The following is a 9,873-nucleotide window of genomic DNA, read 5'->3' on the forward strand; positions in this document are numbered from 1 at the left end:
ACACAGACTCACAGACACACACAGACACGCAGACTCACAGAAGCGCAGGGACATGGAGTGAGAGAAAGAGAAGGGGAGGCGGAGGGGGTTACACACACATCAGGCCGCTGCTGCTGCTGCTGCTAACTCTCTCTCTCTCTCTCTCTCTCTCTCTCTCTCTCTCTATCTAGGCTAAATGCGGGCTAATTGTGTATCTGTTGGGACCGTATGGTTTCTGTAGGCCAAGGGGAATGTGTCGGAAGAGAAATAAAGACCTTTTCCTAAAATGTGTTGTGTCTATTTGTTTTTCTTGGTGGATCCGTTTTTTTGTTCACACTCTGTCATCAACTGTTTATACACCTGTCAGCAAGCCACTAACAAGGAGTGAAACACCTTAGACCAGATCACCACCTCCACAGCCACATGAGTGATGGCAGACAGACTCTGAGCCAGAGGCAGAGACAGAGGCAGAGACAGAGGCAGAGGCAGAGGCAGAGGCAGAGGCAGAGGCAGAGACAGAGGCAGAGGCAGAGGCAGAGGCAGAGGCAGAGGCAGAGGCAGAGGCAGAGGCAGAGGCAGAGGCAGAGACAGAGGCAGAGGCAGAGGCAGAGGCAGAGACAGAGCCAGAGGCAGAGACAGAGGCAGAGGCAGAGGCAGAGTCAGAGGCAGAGACAGAGGCAGAGGCAGAGGCAGAGGCAGAGGCAGAGGCAGAGACAGAGACAGAGGCAGAGGCAGAGGCAGAGGCAGAGGCAGAGGCAGAGACAGAGCCAGAGGCAGAGGCAGAGGCAGAGGCAGAGCCAGAGCCAGAGAGGCACAGAGACACAGAGACACAGACTCACAGACACACACAGAGGCACAGAAGCCCAGGGACATGGAGTGAGAGAAAGAAAAAGAGAAGGGGAGGGGGCGAGGGAAGCGAATGTGTGAGATTCACACACACACACACACACACACACACACACACACACAGCAGGCTGCTGCCGCTGCTGCCTCTAACCGCTGAGACACACAGAGACACAGAGACACAGACTCACAGACACACACAGAGACACAGAAGCGCAGGGACATGGAGTGAGAGAAAGAGAAAGGGAAGGGGAGGGGGCGAGGGAAGCGAATGTGTGAGATACACACACACACACACAGCAGGCTGCTGCCGCTGCTGCTGCTGCCTCTAACCCGGGGGTTGGCAATTATTTTTTCCAGAGGGCCACACTGACTCCGATAAAGTGAGTGAAGGGCCACACGATTCGAAATCAAATTGAAACATCAAATATTTATTGCTGAATTATATATAATTATATATAACTACATATATTTGGTGGAAACAATTGCATTACAATAGGCTGACTGCCCACAATCCATGTAATCTCATTTTCAACTTATATCCATCATAGATCACTGATGAAACATGCTGTATTATGATATAAATATGGACTCAAGGCAGATTGTTTTATCAAAACTTACTGACCATAAATGACTGCACCAATTAATAATGTTCACAGACACCTGAATATTATAATTAAGCACTCAGATCCTTTTCAGATCTGATTCAGTGAGACTGTTCTATTTGTATGTAGATAACCTTTTATTCATGAAGAAACACAATACTCATTTGCTGCTGCCTAACAGCACCAACATGAAAAAAAAAAAGACTGATTTGATTACAAGCGTAGCCATTGGTGAATGGAGGCTTCAGATGCACGTGGCTACAATCAGTCCCAGCGATCTCATAAAATGCTCTTTTAATCACAGTTTGCTAAACCTTAGTGTTTGGGAAATAATAATTAGGTGCCGTGATGAGGCTTTGTAACCGCCGGCAGTTACGATTCGGCTGACGGAGGGTTGTGAAACACCGGCCCGGTCTAGGCTACCGCTGACAGGTCGTGGTGGTCAGAAACTCCGCTGTGGAGAAAAGCTGCACCAGAGCGGCTGCTCTCTCTCTCCTCCGTCGGAGCTCCGGTGTCTGACAGAGAAAGAGACTGAGCAGCCGTTCATCTCTGTCTTCTACCTGGAGGAGGCTACTTTCTGTCTGCGATGCGCAGGCTCCTGTCCTAACAGGGTTGTCACTGTTTCAAACAGCTGATTAGTGCGCATCAACGTAATAAAAGTAAAAATAAAAATCGGGTCACGATAGCAGTTCGGCTCGCACATCGGCTCGCGGGCCAGATTGAGACTGCATGGGGGCCGTAAAATGCCCATGTATGCTCTAACCGCTGAGACACGCAGACACAGAGAGACACAGAGACACAGACTCACAGACTCACAGACACACACAGAGACACAGAAGCGCAGGGACATGGAGCGAGAGAAGGAGACGAGGGAAGCAAATGTGTGAGATACACACACACACACACACACACACACACACACACAGCAGGCTGCTGCTGCTGCTGCTGCTGCTGCTACTGCTGCTGCATTTAACTGCTGAGACACACAGAGACACAGAGACACAGACTCACAGACTCACACAGAGACACAGAAGTGCAGGGACATGGAGTGAGAGAAAGAAAAGGGGAGGGGAGGGGGCGAGGGAAGCGAATGTGTGAGATACACACACACACACACACACCAGGCTGCTGCTGCTGCTGCCGCTGCTGCCTCTAACAGCTGAGACACACAGAGACACAGGCTCACAGACACACACAGAGACACAGAAGCCCAGGGACATGGAGTGAGAGAAAGAAAAAGGGAAGGGGAGTGGGCTAGGGAAGCGAATGTGTGAGATACACACACACACACACACACACACACACACACACACACCAGGCTGCTGCTGCTGCTGCCGCTGCTGCCTCTAACCGCTGAGACACACAGAGACACAGGCTCACAGACTCACAGACACACACAGAGACACAGAAGCCCAGGGACATGGAGTGAGAGAAAGAAAAAGGGAAGGGGAGCGGGCGAGGGAATTGAATGTGTGAGATACACACACACACACACACACACACACACACACCAGGCTGCTGCTGCTGCCGCTGCTGCTGCCTCTAACCGCTGAGACACACAGAGACACAGGCTCACAGACTCACAGACACACACAGAGACACAGAAGCCCAGGGACATGGAGTGAGAGAAAGAAAAAGGGAAGGGGAGCGGGCGAGGGAAGGGAATGTGTGAGATACACACACACACACACACAGCAGGCTGCTGCTGCTGCCGCTGCTGCTGCCTCTAACCGCTGAGACACACAGAGACACAGAGACACAGACTCACAGACACACACAGAGACACAGAAGCCCAGGGACATGGAGTGAGAGAAAGAAAAAGGGAAGGGGAGCGGGCGAGGGAAGGGAATGTGTGAGATACACACACACACACACAGCAGGCTGCTGCTGCTGCTGCTGCCTCTAACCGCTGAGACACACAGAGACACAGAGACACAGACTCACAGACACACACAGAGACACAGAAGCCCAGGGACATGGAGTGAGAGAAAGTAAAAGGGAAGGGGAGCGGGCGAGGGAAGGGAATGTGTGAGATACACACACACACACACACGCACACACACACACACACACACACACCAGGCTGCTGCTGCTGCCGCTGCTGCCTCTAACCGCTGAGACACACAGAGACACAGAGACACAGACTCACAGACACACACAGAGACACAGAAGCCCAGGGACATGGAGTGAGAGAAAGAAAAAGGGAAGGGAATGTGTGAGCTGCTGCTGCTGCTGCTGCTAACTGCTGCAGGCACACAGACGCACGGGCGAGCACACACACACACACACACACAGAGGCTCACACGTACGGTGGAAATAATGTCAAGTAAGGGTTTGTTTGTTTGTTTTGATTTTTCACTCCAAAGATTTTTATTGCAAGTCTTACACACAAATCACAGATCACTGTTGGCTGGACAAAGCAGGCTACAGGCGGGGGGTAAAACAAAGCATCTACACTGTGGTACTCAAAACTCACAAGAAAAGAAAAAAACAAAAAAAAACAGAATAATGCAATGACTTGAAACGAAACAATGAAACAAAGAGCGTGTAGACTAAGTGCAGCGCGAATCACGGGGTTGTTGCCGGTGTTTGTTGTTGAGCCTCCAGGTGTGTACGATCAAGCGTTGTTCCAAAAGGCCCTGGTCGTCCTCGGGAACCTCGTGTGCACGTATGTAGGATTCCTGGATCGCGGTCATCGCGTAGCGGCCGGACCGTATGAGCGTGGCGAGCGTGGCCTCCACCGCTCCTGCGATTTTGCCCCGCGAGCACAGTATCCGCTTCAGGAAGAGGTAGCTTCGAATCGTGTGGATAAAGTTCTCGTTCCACAGGTGGTTGAGAATGGCCTCGTGGTTCGTGGCGAAATAATCGCTCGGCACGTCTTTCAGGCAGGCGTGTTGTTCGCCGCCGCTCGGTTGGCCCAGGAGACAGGCGCCGCATTCGTTCAGCCACACCGCGTTTGCTGAAAAGCTGAGCAGCAGAAGCACCGCGTATCTCACGTGCTCTAGGAATCGGGCGCGGGTCTCGGTGGGCATGAAAGTGTCTTCCTTGTCCACAAACACTCGGTCCGCCTCGCGGGCTGCGCTCGGTGTGTCCGGAGACGCTAACCCTCTAAAACGGAATAAGATCTTGTCCTCCTCCTCCTCCTCCTCCTCCTCTTTCAGCTCCGGCTGGCACTCCTTAGGGATCCGGCCCGCTGTAGAGAAGCAACCCACACACGCACACGCACAAAGAATAAGATGAAAAAATAAATACATATCAGGAGAGCATGACAAAACTGTTGATTTCTTTTTTTGTGTGTGTTAGAAAAAAAAATTAAAAACTAAAACATGATGTGTCATACGGTATGAGACACTCACCGTCAGTCATCTTTGTTGTTTTCCCCTGGGGAGAAAAAAAACAAACGAGCTGGGGTCTTGCAGTACACTGTGTCAGGGGATGGATGGTCAGCCTGTATTCTTCTTCTTCTTCTTCTTCTTCTTCTTCTTCTTCTTCTTCTTCTTCTTCTTCTTCTTCTTCTTCTTCTTATATAGTATCCAACATCCGACTGAGCACTTTGGAGAGTTTCGCAGTTAGGCGGTGTTTGGGCGGCGGGTGTTTGGTTGCAGCTCTAGGGGCTCCATTCCAAAGGCTAGGGTATTTCTGACCCTCTAGGGCGGTACACTGGGGTAAAACCGTTCAGGCTGGGCTTTTCTGACCCACCGGGACAACGGGAAGGAGATGTTTGGGTTGTCTAGGGTATTTCTGACCCTCTAGGGCGGTACACTGGGGTAAAACCGTTCAGGCTGGGCTTTTCTGACCCACCGGGACAACGGGAAGGAGATGTTTGGGTTGTCTAGGGTATTTCATACACTCACAGCAGGCTGCTGCTGCTGCTGCTGCTGCTGCTGCTGCTGCTGCTGCTGCTGCTAACTGCTGAGACACACAGATACACAGACTGACACACACACACACACACACACACACACACACACACACACACACACAGAGACACAGAAGCGCGGGGACGTGGAGTGAGAGAAAGAGAAGGGAAGGGGGAGGGGGATACACACACAGCACGCCGCTGCTGCTGCTCCTGCTGCTGCTGCTAACTGCTGAGACACACAGAGACACAGACTGACAGACACGGGTATTTCTGACCCTCTAGGGCGGTACACTGGGGTAAAACCGTTCAGGATGGGCTTTTCTGACCCACCGGGACAACGGGAAGGAGATGTTTGGGTTGTCTAGGGTATTTCTGACCCTCTAGGGCGGTACACTGGGGTAAAACCGTTCAGGCTGGGCTTTTCTGACCCACCGGGACAACGGGAAGGAGATGTTTGGGTTGTCTAGGGTATTTCTGACCCTCTAGGGCGGTACACTGGGGTAAAACCGTTCAGGCTGGGCTTTTCTGACCCACCGGGACAACGGGAAGGAGATGTTTGGTTGAGGCTCCATTATAAACTCCATTCTAAACTCTCGGGTCTTTCTGACCCTGGAGGGCAGCACAAGGGTTATTGTAGTTCTTGACGATAAATGGTAACATGCTGGCATCTGTCGGTCTTTTCTGGTGTCATGTGCATGAAAAAAAATTTTTTTTTGCCAGATAAGTGGTCAGATGCTGCTTCCGAGGTTGTGAACCTCTGGAGATTTTTTTCTCTCCTGTGTAATTCATACTATCCGCAGACTAGCCGGTTATACATTTTTTTCTGTGTATATTATACAGATAACATGTTGTGTTTTCTATCCATATAACAAATGAGCAAATATATGTCTTTCGCGTGTACACATCTTACCAAAATAAAGCTCTAAAGGTAAATGGTAACTGAACACATATTTAACACTTTAATCTACTGCCATCTAGAGTATAAAATGTGAATGAATATTTTTAATGTGACCATTTAAAGTGTAAGTAGATAAATATGAATTCCCCCTGTCAGGTGCACTGCCCTTTGCCGCCCTGTTCACCTGACAAAACCAGACACACCTAGCTGCAGTGTGAGGAGCAGAAAACTGGAAACACTGGAACCGGAGAAACGTTGAGCGTCAGCGTGCAGAAGTGAAAGTAAAGTGTGAGAGGAGGACGAGTGAGCTGCAGCAGCAGAGACGAGACAGAAAGTCAAAGTGAGTCCATCGGGTGTTTGTCAGCAACACAGCAGAGTCTCTACCAAACATATTCTCCCGGCTAATCGTATTCACTGTGTGAGCAGCAGCTTTAACACAGGGTTTCATCTCTACTCACTCTCTTCATGTCACACTGACTCTAGTGAACTGGCTCACAACAGACCTGAGGCTGTTTGTCCACGGAGACACTATAGTCCACCTTAAACTGTCTCCGTGTCTCTGTTCAGGACTTTTACAACTCCTCACTCGGTCTCTGAGCTTCACTCTCTACTTCACCTCATTTGCTGCTTTCATGCTGTCAAGGTATCACTTCCTACCGCTGCCTTACTTCACACTTCCTGCGGCTCTTTCACAATAAGAGCCTCACACTTTTATTGTGAAGCAGCCAGAGGAAACACAGTGTCCTTGTCACTCAGCTCAGCTCTGTCAGAGGTTTTCTCTGTTGGGAGATACTCATTCACACACAGCCACACAGGGCAGGTGTGGGTTCAGTGTCTCGCACATTAAGATGTTAACCGGGCGAGGAGACAGCGGTGTGGATGTGAGGAGCAGGGAAACTGAGGGACTCTGTCCTTTTCCTTTCACTAACTTGTTTTTTTTTCACTTGATACGGAGGGTGTAGCAGGGCAGGCTGTGAAACGGGAAGACTGTGGTTGCTGTCAGTGATGCTGGATATTCGTGCTTGGCATGACAAAGGAAAGAGAAATTTTATGTAATCCTACTACTTATGCGTTGTCACAGTCCAAAAGTCAAAAACTTTATTTGCCATTTGTGCATAGCTACACACATAGGAACCTTTGTGCGGTTGTTCCAGGTCAGGTGCAAGAACACAAGGACATAGAAGATACAACACAACACTACCGTCCACTGCTTACCCTGATATTGACAAACGCGACAGCGACCTGTGTCCTGCATTGAGATCATGATGGAGGATTCCACAATGTATTACAAAGGCTCTAATGGTAACCACTGTTGGATTTCAGGAAAGGACATCTGGCTGAAGCTCATTGTCGTAGCAGTGGCGACATTGATGATAGTGTTGTTCCTGGCACTGATTACTCAGAGGTGCTGCAGAAGGCAGAGACAGCCCATTCCTACAGTGCATGTTCACGGCCGTACATCTGCCACCAGTCACCTATGTTTGTGTGCCTACTTCACGCGCATTGGATGATGAGGCGGTTGAAGTGAATAACCCCAACTGTCCATTGTCAGAAGACACCCGATGAGCTGAAGGTAATGCATGTCCTACAGTGTAGATTTGAGTAGATTTGTTTCTTTTTCTTCACTCTTACACTGTTTTCTGCATTCATATACACTCAATATGGTTTCCGTAGGGGATGGAGCCCTGTTATACCGACCCACTCACGCCCCGTAGAAGCTCTGGATGCGCATTGTGTGTGTGTGGTGGTGTGGTGGTGTGTGTGTGTGGTGGTGTGTGTGTGTGGTGGTGTGTGTGTGTGTGGTGGTGTGTGTGTGGTGGTGTGTGTGTGTGATCTAGAGAGAGAGGGGAGAGAAGGAGGGAGTGAGAGGGCCGGGGGCACTGGCAGCACACACAGATGTGGATGTAAGAGAGCAGATAAGAAGTGTGTCAGGCTGTTGTGGAAAAGGAAACAAAAAAAAAAACGAACAAATACACATAACTTTAGGTTCTTGTTCATTGTTTTTGTTTTCTTTATTATTCAATTCCTTTTTAGTTACATCTTAATTACTCTGCTGGCCTATATGTACATGATGCCGTGTAAGTACGTGACACGTATCTCAGCTTCTGTGGAGTGGATGTTGTTCACGTCAAGTGGTTGCTGCTCGGCTGCCGTTTTTTGCACATGTCTAGCTGGATATTCGCACAGAGCTTTCGGTGGTTTGGAATCCACCGTAGCATGCTATCACACATGGCTAGCATAGGCGTTTGAGATGGTGGTGGTATGTGGGGACTCTATGCGCCATGGGTCTGGCAAAGGCCGCACCCGTGGGGGTCCTATCATGACATCCAGTCCATCGCTGCGGCGGCATCGTAACATTAGCTCTGGCCGAAACATTTCTGATTTGGAAATCCGTGAGGGTCCCTGTTCTTCAGGAGGCAGGCAGTCATACCTTTTGTGCAATAGCGAAAAATAGATCCTTGCTTACGTGGGAAATCGGGGAGAGGAGACGTGGTTCAGTGCCTGGTGGGACCTCCGCCAGCTGGAACCGTTAATGTAGGTTCTGTAATTTTGTCGCGGTGAATTGTGGTCTAAGCATCCTTTGTATGGGTATTCTCTAACTCCACTTTTGCGCTTATCGGAACCTGGCATTGTCTGGCTGCAACTTGTTATCCAATACGAGGTCCGTGCCTCGATCGCAGTGCTTCGGGACATGGACACGGTCCATTACGTGGGCTATCGGCCTGCTGAAATGTACACGCTTCATGTCGTGTGTTGTCTTTGCCAACCCACTGGGACAGGTTCTCACATCCCCCCTCCTATGTCTTTCCCCCACTAGTCAGTATCTTCCCCATCTATCTTATCCTGACCTGGTAGCGATATTAATCTGCGCTGTGGGCCTGAGACTTTGCAGTACATGATAGTACAGTGGCCCGAGTTAGTGGGGAGCATACATCAGTCCGATTTACGTGCCAAAAAGTCTGAGAGCAGCCCCGAGTTAGTAGACACACCACACCTCTCCACTTTCACTTGTCACAACAGAGCTCCATTCTTTAATATCCTATGAAGCGCACTTTGGCTCCCCGGGCATACCAGTGTCATGTCAGTGGCCCCCAGTATCTTTAGCCTTACAAGTTACTGCACTCTCGACACAAACACACACACCACAATCACACACACACACACACACACACACACACACACACACACACCCACACACACACGTTCAATTTTCCTTTGCACCATCTAGTTTGACCGTTGGTGTCTCACATCCTCTCTGTGTTTCCACAGGTTTGTCTGAGTGCGAGCTCCATTTCCACCATCGGGAGCCTGCATCGCCGCCTCTTCCCTCTGCGGTTTAATACCGGACTTGGCCCGGGGCCCATGTGCAAAGATATGTTGAGAAGAAATAAATAAAAGAAAATACCATAGGATACAGTTACATGAACGTGGCCGCACGTGGGAAATTTCTACCCGTGTGTGTTGGTGGTTTTTTGTTGTAAAGCCTGTGTTGATGATGTGCATTCTGTCACTTTGCCATCGTTGTTTCCTTTTGGATTTGTGGTCAATAAGAGCGACATACAATCTAAAGACTCTTTTTTCCTCTCGAGTTTATTTTTCCACCCCCCCCCAAAAAATAACCACATAAGGTCATGACAATGAAATCCCACAGTTTGTTTATTAGGACCCTGGGTGTCTGCAAAGAG

This window comes from Trachurus japonicus, chromosome 18 (genome assembly GCF_045865225.1).
Source record: "Trachurus japonicus isolate A0001 chromosome 18, Traja_1.0".
NCBI lineage: Eukaryota > Metazoa > Chordata > Actinopteri > Carangiformes > Carangidae > Trachurus > Trachurus japonicus.